Here is a 14,444-nt window from a genome sequence, read left to right as displayed (position 1 = left end):
GATCATCTTCTACTGGATCTGTGGTGCATTATTGCTTTTCAGAGATACTCTAGACCTTTCTGGAATTTAAAAACTTACCCCTAGGTGCCTGCTAAGTCTTCTTAAAAGGAGCAATCAATTAGCTGAAGAGAGAGGATGACAATATTGCTGGTGCTAGTTGAGTGTTTTTCCTTCCAGCAAAACAGCTTCTAAATTTAGAGAGTAACTCTCTAAGCTCTTTTAATTGTTAAAAATATAAATAATAATCTAACTTGATGTAGTTATCTTGGATCATCAGCTATGTGTTAAGCATATTTGGCATATTATTTAGCTATAACATTATTGCAGATAAACTGTATAAATAGTAGATAATTTAGAGTGAACCTGTTTAGCATAAAAAAAAACCAAATTTTACTTTTGTTTATTTAAAGCAATCACAAATGGCTGCTTTTCTTCTTTCTTTTCATTAGTAAGATTCTGGGTCTAATATTTAAAAATTATAAATTCAGCCCAAACTTTTGTTGCTTATGTTTTCATATAAAAATGGTAATGTTAAATGTGTAAGAGGAATATTGGCTGGATATATATATATGCCTGTCTGCCAACCATACATCTAACTTTTTAAAACCTTATGCTTTAATAAGACAAATTGGTTTGTAATTTTTGGCCTGCTTAATCCTTAGTCTAGGAAACAAATGCTACTGAATTGCTAGGTAAAAGTACCTGAGAAGTAATTGAGACTGATGTTTCATTAGTAGTATTATAACACTGGGAAAATGATGACTAATGCTTTGAAGAATATATCACAATAAGGATACCTATATTAATTAAGAGTGAAAAAGCTACTTTATATGTATATATGGAGTATGTTATGTATTATAAAAATAAATGTTATTTTTATTTATATAAATATATAATTATATTATTAAATATCATTATATTATATGTACTATATAACATATATAACAATATATTATATAAAATATAATTATATATTATATAAAATATATGTAAAATAAATCAAATCAGAGACTTGTAATATCAAGAACATTTCTATAAAAATGTGTTCTAGTACTTATTTTGTTTGGCTTTCAAAACTGCTTAAAAACATAAACCAGTTTTAAGTCATGTCTATCATTGTAGCAAAACTAAAACCTTACAGAAGTTTTACTTACGTGGAGATGTCAAGAATATCGGCACGCACATGCACAATCATATATTTTGGTATTCAGCACAATAGAAATGTAGTTATCACTTTTCTCAGTTTTTAAGAAGTCAAGGATCTCTCACTTTAGAAGACTACATAGACTACATAGCCCCATGTGTAGGCCATGTGGAGGTGTCTTCTGGGAACTGAACTTAGGGCCTCCCACATGCTATCAGTGTGCTCTATCACTGAGCTACACACCCAGCCATATTTATTCCACATGTTTTAATAGTGGAATTTTAATAACAAATAAGAAAAAGAAAGAGGCTACTGAGAAATACAGTCCCAATAAGGTAACACTGAGAAAACTGGAATTTTTAAAATAAAGAGTATAAAATCTTATCAACCAACAATGAAATGTCACTACATTATTGATAAGTTTGTTTATAGTATTGTGTCCAATATAAATTTTGATAAGGATACAGATGTTCTGTATCTGTACTACTGGTTATGTGTCTACTGCACACTTGAGTTGTGACTACTACAACTGAGGAGCTAAATGTTTAATTTTATTTCACCGAAACCAATTTATATTTAAATTTGAACAGGCACATATGCCATATGACTACCATACTGTATGATACAGGTCTATAGATTTTAAATCATTAAATTTAAAATTTTTTTAAAATGTCCTAATCAGATTTCCCCCACTTTGAAGTAGCTAGACTTCTATATACTCTTTGGACTTATAAAACAAGCTTTGAAATTGTTTGTCCAGGGAGAGTTAAAATCATTAAGGGATCAGAGTTCTGTAGTTGCAAGTCGGTAAAGTTTTAAAGGGATATTACAGAGTTCAGAAGGTCCTTCCACAAACAGTCTGTATTTACATATATCCCAGAGTTTCGGGTGGGACCTTGGAGAGATTATTTTACAGGAAACCAACAGCAAAACTGCTGGTTAGTGTTAGAGTTGGTATAGAATTAGTTCCTTAGTAAACAAAAAATACCTTCCTAGGATGAGGTTTGCTTTGCTTGTTCATTTGAAATTTAAAAACTTGAAAAATTTTTAAAGTATGTTTTCTTCAATGCTCTGCTTTTCTTTTTAAAAACTATTTATTGGTACATTTTAGATATACGTAATGATCACATTCATCACAGGGAACTGGTACCCATACATGATCTATTTCCCCCATCCCTTCTTCTCCCTTTCACCCCTCTTTCACTATCTATTTACAAAGCTTTGTTTCCATCTTATCCCTTAATTTGTTTTCCTTTTCTCTTGCTGCCTTCCCCCTCCCTACCCTAGTTACTCTTTCCTTTTGAACACTAAACATCACACCACAGAAATATATATGTACGTATGTATACAGCAGCACAGTTTGTAATAGCTAAATCTTGGAAACAACCCAAATGTCCATCAGCTGAAGAACAGATAAAGAAGATGTGGGTTTTTTCATTGGCGCACTACTCTCCCATAAAGAAGGATAAGCTTGAGACATTTCTAGGTAAACAGATGCAACTTGAGACCATACTTTTAAGTGAAATAAATCAGACTCACTTATAAACATTGCATTGTCTCCCTAGCATGAGAAACTGAAAGAGTAAATAAGTGTTCTGTTATCCTTATGTAGAACATCATAAGTATTTTGGAAATTTTGCTAAAAATGTGTGAAGGCTATGAAATGAAGGCTTTGGAAATATAGGAGAAGGGAGATGGGTCCAAGCTTCTCTTCCAGCAAGGATGCCATGGAATGAACTGTTGCTTCTGTCACAGAAGGGCTGATGGGGTATTTTGCAAAAAGAACTCTTGGTTAGTACTCTTGGGATGCATCTTATCTTTCTGTCTCCTTATCTAGAATATGTATTTGATTGTGCTGTTTCCACAATTAAATTGTTGCTGAAAGCATGCAGACTCCCAAATTTATGCATATTTTAAAGACAAAAGCAGCAACAAAAGTAACACAGACTGAAAATCCAGCACACACACATACACACACACACACACACACACACACACACACACACACACACACACGCATGCATGCATGCACACACACCCTCAAATCAACCCAAACCAAATCCTAAAGATATGCAGTGACATAACTCTTTAGAATGCTGTATTTTTAATATTAAGGCAGTTCTAAGTAGTTTCCTCACAGCACTACCCCAAGTGCCTTGTAGAATATGTTTCATGCTACTCTCTAGCAAAGAGTAAAGTCACTTCTGTCTCCTAACCCAGCACCTACTTAACCTCTCCTGTGATAACACATAATTACAGTATCTTCAGAATGGTATAAGCTGTTTTTTCCTTTTCTCTGGTAAACTGAGGCTTGGGATTATTTTTTGAGCTGAGTCTTCCCTCCCTTCTCATTGGATAAATCAAGGATTTCTTTTATGAAAAATATCAGATAGGTTCATTAGATAGGGGTGCTCAGACAAAGCACTTACAGCTGATCCTGCTGCCCCATGTCAGGTCCTGCCATATGACTCTCTGTCACTAATGCCTATCATACAGCCAGACTGCCTCTACCTCCCATTTCATATACTCTTTTCCCTGTATCTTATTATTGGAGTAAAGGAGAAATTTGTAGAGATGAGACTGAGAGATATGCTACATGCAGGTATTCCATGAAAAAGAAAGAAAAGATCTTTATAGTGGTATTTTTAAAATTAATACCAGTGTTTTACGTTTACAGTCTTGAGAATTGTGCAAACGAATACTGGGTGTCACTGAGCACAGATAACCCCACCCCCAGATGGCAGAGGAGAGAGCACATTTCCTGTTAAGTCCTACCCAGAAAAGGGAGCATTTCTCAAGCAATCACCTATGGCTACAATGGGTCTCTTCCAAGAGGTTGTAGATTTAATGATTTATGCAAATAGAAATATTCTGGCAATTCTTACACTGTTTACATTTAAGATCACACATGAATACCTTTTTAACCCACGTATTGGAGGGAACAGAGTGAGACTGAGATTACATTCTTTTCTCTTTGTTCTATCTATTTCCCGTAGGACAAAGATGTGAGTGGCTTAATGTGCTACCTCCACTGTTGACTTAGGGAAAACTATGAACAGACACCATGCTGTAGGCGTAAGATACTTACCTTGTGGTCACTTTCTGGGATGCTTCCAAAACTTAATGAGATAAAAACCCAGCCATTTCAGATCAAACTATCACACACCAAATCTGAAAAGAAAAGGAGAGATTAATGTGGTTCACAAACGAGAACAGAGTTTTAAATTTACACAGTGGGCACTAAAGTCGTACATTAACAATGTTTGGGAAGGGGATGAAGCCATCTGGTCCACATGAGAACCTATTTTCTTTGTCTAGAGTCAGGCAGTACTAAGTGCTGCCATGGGACCTTAACTTCTTCCTGCTTGTGTTCCCCTCACTACCTTCTTGACATGTGTTAGAGAAAGAGAAAAATATTTTTTTTTTTGTAAAATAGTATAGTCTTATTCAGTGATGCTTTTTGTAGGGATGGCTACTAAGCAAAGCAAATGATAATGGATTCCCTTTTTCTTACAAATTTAAGTTAAATCTTGATAAATAATCTGTTAAAAATAAAGTTTATACAAGTGTTATAGGACCACAACTTAAAAAAAAATACTATTATCTTTTCTTTCTTTTTCATGGAAGTATTACCTGTATGTGGCATAAATTTTGAGTCACAGAAGGATATAAAATTAAAAAGTTCCCATCTATTTCCTTGTTGTCTCTGTTTCTGGATTCACTAACCAGGATACTTACAAGTAAATAGTTTTTAGTTTACCTTCTAGAACTTTAAAAAGTGTACACACATGCATATAAACACGCATGTTGTTCCTTTGTAAATGTCACATTATTTAGCTATTTTCTATCTTTACTGAATTAATTTTACTATGGCTTACTTAATTTTACATAATACTAATGTATTAATTTTACTTAATACTAAGGCTAGGGAAACTTACTGTATCAGCACATAAAAATCTGTCTTTTTTCATTGATGACTATACAGTACTCCATCCAGTGTACTGATTTACTTAACAAGTCTGCTATTAATGTTCTAATCTGTTTTTGCCAATTTCCCTTGTGTCCAAAAGGCAACACAAAAACATTTCAGTTCCACATTTATACTAAAACATTTTTGTAGTTATATGAATATATCAGTAAGGTAAATTCCAGATAGGATTGTTGAACCAAATTGTTTGTATACCCTAAATCCACAATAGATTATTTACCAAATGATTTTTATAAAGGATAACAAACATCTGGTGCTAAAAATCTTGATTTTTATCAAATAATTCTTTCTCAACTCCACATTTTGATTTTCATTTCTTTAAATGTGAAGGTGGTGAATTTATTTTCTGTCATTATTCTTCTCTTGGCTTGCACAGAACTTTGCCCTTTTTTCAGGTGGATTATTCAGCTTCTCAGGTTTAAAGCTCAGGCTACATTACAGAGATTTTCATTTTACATCTAATGTACAGCAGTAATCTCTATGGGTTTTTTATTCATCTTTGGAGTTTGGTTATGGTACTTCTTGTTTCGCAACCATTAATTTATGTAACCATGTTCATCAATATTTTTCAGGACGTATTTAGAAGATTTTTTTTAAATTGAAGGTTGTAGCTAGGTTACTTTAAAAAATATGCACATTAACTCTAGTGGTACTGTAATTTAGAAGAATTTTGATATTATAAAGATTTACTAGAGAAAGATGTTTTTCATAAGACGATTTCTCCTATTAAAAAACCAAGATGGTATGAAAGATGTTTGCTTTTTTGTAAAGTTCTAATAAATTTTAGGAAAAAATGATTGAGAGGATATAAGATTTATAATATAATTCATCCAGGGAGTCACTAAGGGGTTGTCTAAGACTTGAAATCTAGTGTGAGTTACAAGGAAAGTAATAGAAACTCCAAGACAAATAGAAAGTGAGAAATAAAAACAGAGATTTGTTATAGAAATTTGGAAAGCAGATATAAAATAAAGAAAAAAATTAAACCTAAATTAATAACTCTCAAAAACTTCAAGATTGTCTTGCCATGAAATGACATATGAAACATGCTGTATATTTATATAAAATAGATAATGAATATATAATTCTTTATCCCATGGTTTGAAATCACATCAGTTCATTCTTACTGGCACTCTTAGTAGATCAAAAGCCAAACATGTTCAAGAAACCATTACGTAGAAATCACATCAATTTCTTTTCCATTCTTGATAAAGCGGCACCAATGAACTATGTGAAGGTTGAAGGCTGAGAGACGTCATAGTTCAGTGTGCTTTATGGGAAATGGTATCATTCAAAGGGGACGAGAGTCAGAGTATTAAATCTGACTTAATGGAACATTTTTTTTCCTAGGGGCATGCGATGTAGATGTAGAAGCATGAAAAATGCATTTGAACTGGATAACAAGGATAATTTAAGTCAAAAAGTAAATAAAATTATGATTATACAATCATAAATTGCATACAGTTTCCTAGAAGAAATGCTATATGATTTTAAAAACTGTTTAAGAAAAGAAATCTTAATATAGATTGTGTTCTGCCACAGACGTAAGGTCACGGGTCTTCAGTGAAACTGGTGGGACTTTAAAAGCCACAGGGGATGATCACTGGCCCTTTATCACTTTTCAGCACTAAGAGATTCTTCTTGCTAAGTATAAGGTATCCTCTAGGTACGACTTCCCCTCCCTTCCCCCTGATGCACGCCAATGACAGCAATCCTAGGTTGACTTTGCCCTAATCTATAACTTAAAATTTGGACACTGTGCTGTCGGAGCTGCCTGGATATCTTGAGTTCTATAGCCAAGCGGCTGGTGAAGTTCTGTCTTCCATCCATGTGCCTTCACTGTGCAGAGGTGCCCTGTCCTGCCAGCACACCCTTCCTCTCAACCAGGGGCCCAGGGAACTTACTTCAGGCCCGTCTTTCCACCAACTCAAATGAGGCACTGTCAAAATAAGAGACCTCTTACTGTGTCAGACACTTCTGACAGTTGTCAGAGAATCCACAAGCACTGGGAGAAATACTTCAGAAAGTGAATCATTTGAGGAGTCACTGGCTTAAAATATACAGTTCTCTGAGAACTGACTGCTTGGTAACTATATCTGAATAGAGTTTTAAAACCATGCTCATGCTAAACAAGCATTTAGATTTAAATCTTAAAGAGTATTGTGCACTTTGAATTAGAATGCTGAAAAAAGTGACTTACTTAAGAGACAATTTTATATTATTAGAACAACCAAAGGTAAATGGTAAATTTTAGGTAATGGGTTGGAAAATAGAAATACAAGAAAATTAACTTTTAAAAGTACATAATCTTTTTTTTTGAGACAGCCTCATTGCACTGCTTAAACTGGCTTTGAACTCCTAAACTCAAGTGAGCCTACAGTTTCAAACTGCTAAGTAGTTGAAACTACAGCCTCATGTCAACCATGCCAGCTACAATTATTTTCATAAAACTTGGTTGAGGTACAATTGACACAAAACTCTCCACACTTATTAAATGTATCCATTTTGATGAGCTTGAATGTGCTGTCATCATGTTAACTGCTTACCAACTAAAACAAGGATTTTTAGAATTCTTCCTTATTGTACTTAATGGCAAAAGCATGACCAAAATGGAATAGATCAGTTTTCTTTTCTGTGAGAGGAAGAGACTTTGATTTCAAATGACAACTTTAAATAAATTCTCAAATAATTATTTTGTATTAAAAATAGGCAATCCAGTGTAGAGTAAACACCATGACCGACAACTAAGCACAGGCTTTGAGATCAGAGTTTCTGCTTTAAATTTTGACATGATCAGTGGCCTCATTTGGGTGAGCTGTTTCACTCACTATGCAGAATCCAACCTATCAAATGAGGAGAATATAATGGCTATCCTATTGGGTTGTTATGGGGATTAAGTAAAAGACATTAAAGGCTGAACATTGTGTTGTGATAGGATACACGCTCTGTAAACATTAGCTTTATTAAAAGGTCAAGAAAATAACCTCTGGGTAATCATTTTACACAACATATTACACATGTTGGAATCAACCAGGACCTTTACTAAAAGGTGGATTCTTAGTCAATGGATGTGAATGGGGCATGAGATTCTCTATTTCTAGTAAACTTTCAGGTCAAATGAAGAATGCTGGTGTATGAACTGTTACCTGACATAACGGTGGGTGCTTGCTCCTAATTCAGAGTATGATGCTTCTCAGAAGGGGAAATGGAAACAGAGATAGAAAATAAGGTGATATATATATATAATATATATATAATATATATATATAATTTATATATAATTTATTTTATTAGTACATGTTTGCAGTACATAATCATCAAAATTTTTGTGGGGAGTTGGTACACATCCCACATGATTCTAATATTCCTGTCTTATTTGCCTATCAACACCTTATCACTGATTTGATATTTTAACTTTTTATTCTTTGTCATTTTCTTTCCTTCTTTGCTCTCTCCATGCCACTGCTGCTTTAGACTGACAAATCGTATCAATTTCTAGTTCCCTAAATTATAAGACCGAAGCATCAACTGTAATTCATTGTTTTGTGAAACAGGATAACATACTCAGACCAAGTTAGAAAACTAGTTTCTAACATTTTTCTTCTAATACACAGAGATCTTAAAATTCATTTAACATTTTCTGTAGCTTTAGCTGAAAACAACCAACAACAAATGCACATGGGGTTAACTTTGGTAGTGTTTGGTGGTGGAATATGAGGGTGTACTTGGAGTGGGCTGTTTTGTCAGTGGAACTCTATTCCTTTGGGGGGGGGAAGCAGTGAGAGTTACTACAGAAGTGGCTTGAACCAAACCGTATACATGCCACTGGGACTAAAAGGCAGGAAAGAAGGAGGGACATTTGTGAATGACTTCCCTTTCTAAAAGTATTTTTAGCTTGACCAACTCTCTACAGGGCAAAGATCATTTTTGTACTTTGATGTGTTCTCAGGACCTAATGTCACTTAGATCTGTTATTCTGTCAGCTAGAATCTGTTACTGTTGTTGGTACATTTCATAGATGTATTTCTTCATTTTCCAAAGTAGGTAAGAAAAGCTTTGATTAATATAAAATGAGAAAATATCTAAAGAATTAGAGAGCAAATTAATAATCATGAATTCTCTTTAGGAGCACACAGCTGTAGGTGTGTTTTCCAATATTTTTACTCTGTAGTTAACCACAGTACTTAAATTCACTGATCTATGTGAGATTTTAACATCATTTGGTAATGAACAAGACATCCCATATGTGTAGAAAATGAATAATAAATCACATATTATGTGACAAAAACTAAAAAAATATTCTATAATTTAAACTTTTAAGCACATCTAGAACTGAACTTGAAGTAGAAAAGCATATTGTAATTAAGAAAAAATAAAGCATAGCCATTGCTTGCCAATTTTTAAACTTTTAGATGTTAGAAAGGAAACTAAGAGTGACATTAGCCATACAGTAAAACTACACTGTTGGAGCTGAGCACAGTGGTGCACACCTGTAATCCCAGCACTCAAGAGGCTGAGGCATTACTGGGAGCTCGAGGCCAACCTGGGCTACATGGTGAGTAGCCTGGACAACACAGGGAGACCCTGTCACAAACAAACAATACTGTTTGATATTGAAGGAAACTAACAGTAACTAACAGATGCTAGATATTAATTTCTACTAATGACATTTAGATGGTGCATCTTTTAAGAATTTGACAAAAATAAAATCTTCAAGATTGATCTATAAGGATAATGTAAAATAAATCAGGCACAGCATTTACACTACCCAGTGAAATTTTTGTTAGTGAAATGTCTAGAGATATTGCATATTTTAATTTCCATATGCACAGGGATATTTTTCTCCTTGTGAACTTCAGCTGTGAATAGAAAAAAAAATCAGTATCAGCAAACCTTTAAGCTAGTACAAGAAACAGATGGTAGCAATATTCACTTTTCACTGTCCCAAATATATACTTTATTTCCAATTGTCAAATTTGACATTAAAATAAATACTAACAAATGAAACATCTAGCAAATATTTATAATTTTTGAAACATCGTATTTGAGAGTTTTAGTAGTCATTGCAAAATTAGTTGAATAAAAAATTAGTTAAATATTACTGTAAGTCCCTGTATATAATCTTTATTTAAAGTGGCTTTATACAATAAACTATTAAAAAGTTGATTTTTAGAGGCTAAAATTCATATCATGAACAATGTAGAAAGTACATTTAATTTAGACTAGAAATTGAACAAATATTTATCGTATTTGGTATGCTGTTTTAATATGCACCTATGTGAAATGAAACACACATCATGTAGCCCAATGACTTCAGGTAATTTTAAAGAGAACACATAGAACTACTTTGAAGAAAAGTAAAAGAACATTCCACTGATGATGTGTATAAAAGTTTATTTGTCCAGTTGATTAAATAATACTATACCATGTACAGGTACAAATTCCATATGGTGAATGTGATCATTATGTATAGCTAAACTGTACCAATAAACTTAATTAATGATAAAAGCATCCATTCACAGTAGTATCAAAATACTAAAACGGCAATAAATTTAACAAAGTATCAGATTTATACTCTAAAACCTATAAAACATTGCTGAAAGAAAGAAAATTCATATAAACAAAAATGGAAAGGAGGAATCATATCTTAAAAGGAATCATCCCCAGAAACACAAAGAACCTTCACTCTTCAAAAAGGAAAGGACAAATAACCCAAGTTAAAAATGGTCAAGGATCTGAATAAACATTTCACCGAGACATATATAAATGAATAACAGGAATAGGAAAGGATGCTTAGCTTTGTTAGTTCAAAGCAGATTAAAAGTCAACACCACAATGAGGTACCACTTACTTCACACCCAGTGTGAAGCTAATAGTAATACCAGATGTTGGTAAGATGTTAGGAAATTGGAACATACACTGAAGTTAGTAATTTAAAATGATGTGGCCACTTGGGGAAACAATTTGGGAGTTCTTCAAATGATTAAATACAGATTTACCACAGGGATTTTTATCTCTGTGTATTTGTGTACACTGTTGGTATCAAACATGAAAGGCATCAATATAAATGTGTTGACTGAATGAATGCTGATAACTTATGGTTATTAGAGTAGAAAAAAATGTTCCTAACTTGGGCTTGGATACTGCATCATATTTGTTGTTCTAGGCCCAGATTTATTTATTGCCGGAGTGTGCCATCAAAATAGCTTTACAATCTTCACAACACTTGGTCTTAAATTTCTAAGGAAATCCCTAATTTACCAGCCTACTGGCGACACTTTGCTATTCCCCAATAATGACTGATCCAGCAAAGTGCGGGGTAAATTCATAAGCATGAGGCCGGTGGGCAAATGTTACCATTAGGCAGCCAAAGCATGTAAATGGGGCAGGACTCTTATCTTTGTCTCTATAACAGATTTGAAAGCAAAATACAATTCTCAGTTTCTGCTGGAAAGTGCCTGAGATGGTACAGAGGAGACTTGCACCACGCATTTAAACTCTGAGCTTCAAATTTCTTCGTAGCTCTGTATTTTACCTGAGCTTTGGGTAAGTAGGAGATTTGCTATTTTATTTCTTTATTTTCTCTCTTATTTTTTCAAATTAGTCACTGCTACTAATTAATCACAGCAAAACAACAGCAGTAAGTGTCCCAACAAAACTAAATTATATACAATTCTGACACCAAACTCGAATGAAGACAAAAGTGAGAAGCCAGAACCATCTCCAGATTTCTCTCTTTCTGAATACCGAGCCACGGTAAAACAGGGAGGAAAGACATTAGCTCCAGACGCTGTGGTGCAGGAAATCTTGCCTCACAAAAGGCAACACAGACACATTTTGTAAATCTCAGGGATGTCAAGTCTCCCGTGGGCACCGGAGCAGCCTGTGGAGGGAAACTCATGTTTTTCTAAGTTGAATAACAGGGGTAGTTGACTCAAAGAAGAACAGAACTAGAACTCAGGCCCTTGTAACAAGGGAACACGGATGTCAGAAAACAAGGACCAGTCAGGATAGATAATGGACTTGAAACAAATAATCATGAAACTCGAGAAAACGTTGAAATCTAGTATCTTGAGTCCACTTCTTGAACCTAAGCCACATTCAAGGAACAGCTAACCATGATTCGGGAATGGGCATTTGACACAATGCCTAGAAAACTTAATATTTATTAGGGCAGGTAATTTAGCATGGGGCTATGCAGACTTGAAGACTTCCAAATGTGGACTAATAGAGTAATTATTTTAGAATTTTATTCTTTAAGCAATAATAAAGAAACAAAAAGAATCAAGGATTCTTTTAATATCACTGGAGGGAAACTTAGGGACAGAGATCTTCAGAGTTATTAAAGGAACACTACTAACATTACATAGCTGGGTAAGTGGGAGTCTCCTTTCCAGGTCCCTTTTCTTCCCTGCCCCTACTGCTTCTAGGAAGCACTGCAGAGAGGAAGGACGGGGTCCAAGAGATGATCTGCATGGGCTTTTAGAGACAGGGAAATGCCCTAGAAAAAGTGGGGTTTGTTTGTTAACCCAGAGCCTCACATGTGCTAGGCTATCGCTCTTCTGAGCCACATTCCTAAGCCTCTACAGCTTTCTTTTCCAGAGAAGACTGTGAAGTTTATTCCTTAGGTCCTAGGCCCCTCGGGTGGTAAATGCCAGAGGATCATGTTGGGTATGAAGCATCTTCAAGAGGAGACACAAGTTGCCCAATAGTTACAAAACAGAAGAGTAGGGTGTGGGGTTTATCCTCTCCTTCCTTCACTGTTACTTTCTCTTCCTGGAATAACACAGGAAATCAATGTGCCAAGTTCCAAATGTGACAACAGGGGAAAGTAAACACACAGACTTGTGTAAGAAAGGTTTGCAAAGGTTGGTAGTGGGCTATTGATACACAGGCCCTTAGCAAACAAAGGTACAGAGGTAGCTCTACCTGGGACAATAAACAGGCTGCAGGCCAATAGGCAGCCTGCCTCCGGGCAGATTCCCTGAGACCCTCTGGGAAAACAGCGCCTGACCCTTTAGAAGACTGCAGTAGGTATTTGAGAGAACTTGAACATGAGGTGCCACACAGAAAAGAAGCGTGGAGGGCAATCGACCATGGCTTAAAATCCCGTCTTGGCTACACATGTGTCCAGCTCAAGGCTGTGGGGATTGGGGAACCGAGAAGCCACCCACTCTGATTCAGAGGGGACCTAGCAATGCCTCAGAATAGGATGGGAGAGTTTGTTCCAGTTGAGGACCATGTGCCAAGCACGGACTCAGAGGCAGAGTTGGCAGGGAGAGTGGGCACAGAAGAGGGGAGATGGGCTGTCTCCTGGGAACCCAAGGAAGAGATTGAGAATACCTTACAGGTCACCCCCAAAGCAGCACAACGTTCACAGGGACAGCCTGAGAGGTGATACTGGCTCCCACTCGGCTCACAGTTAAAGGACAAGGGTTATCTAAAAGCCCCCAGAGGAAAGTTCGCTGGGTTACCTCCCACTGGTGTAGATTACTTAACTGTGTTCGCAAGTTGGGTGAAAACAGAACGAAATATTTGGAGCACGAAGCTAATCCAGAAGCCCCTATCCAGCCTATCCAGAAGCCCGCACCCTATTTGAGGGGAACTTCTGCCAGTTCCAGAGTGAGCCCTAAATGTGATCGCCCTGCTGTGTCCCCGGTGCCTCCCGGTGGGTCACCCACGGTTAAGACACCAGCACATGCAACTTGCCGTTCCAGCCCCGGGTCCCCCCAGGCAGGGGCGTCCGCTGCAACTCACCCGCGCCCAGGGTGTGCGCCCACGTCCGCCGCCCGGAGTCCCAGCCCTGCGCCCCGGCTGGCTGTCGGCCGCTCGGGCCGCTCCCCATGGGGTGCCCCGGCCCGGCAGAGCGGAGCGGAGCTGCGGTCCGCCCAGGTGCTGTGTGGCCGGCTGCCGCCCGAGGTTCCCGCTGCCCGGAGCTGGAGTCCGCTCCGCCGAGGCTGCGCCAAATTTATCGCGAGGGGCGTTGCTGCTCCGCGGTTCCAGGGACGCGGTCTGTTTTTCCGCTCCCTCCTCCGCCCCGCCCCGACCCCGCGGGCCCAGCCCCCGCTCCCCGGTTCTGCCGGCAGCCGGACAGACGGTGGCACGGTCCTCCGCGTCGCCTCCCACGGCCGCGCGCACCCGGCCTCAGACCCGCGGGGCAGGAGAGGGCCGGGGCAGAGGAGCGCTGGAGTCCGCGGAGATGCCTCTTCCTGCACGTCGTCATCACTGTCATTTTAACTTGGGAAACTTTTAAGGACAGTTAAGGAAACTGCTCTGTCTTTCCTTTTCTTTTTTTCAACTGGGAATCGAACT

The 14,444-nt window shown here is 37.0% G+C and overlaps 1 protein-coding gene across 3 annotated transcripts in view; it reads right to left on the bottom strand.

Moving 5' to 3' along the window:
* Agtr1 (angiotensin II receptor type 1) overlaps positions 1–14,058 on the bottom strand; it is a 44,281-nt gene extending 30,223 nt beyond the window's left edge. For all 3 annotated transcript variants that reach the window (XR_010047141.1, XM_063247904.1, XM_013159551.3), the window contains exons 1-2: positions 13,890–14,058; positions 4,233–4,315 (exon numbers count right to left, since the gene is read on the bottom strand). The gene's annotated coding sequence lies outside the window, so the exon portion shown is untranslated. The remainder of the gene's footprint in view (positions 1–4,232; positions 4,316–13,889) is intronic.
* Positions 14,059–14,444: the final 386 nt, after the last annotated feature.

The sequence above is a fragment of the Cavia porcellus genome, unplaced genomic scaffold, assembly GCF_034190915.1.
Source record: "Cavia porcellus strain 051 isolate PalLab524CR breed Dunkin Hartley unplaced genomic scaffold, mCavPor4.1 scaffold_5, whole genome shotgun sequence".
Lineage (NCBI taxonomy): Eukaryota > Metazoa > Chordata > Mammalia > Rodentia > Caviidae > Cavia > Cavia porcellus.
The sequence above is the reverse complement of the archived record's forward strand: the minus strand, read 5'-3'. Positions and strand labels throughout refer to the sequence as shown.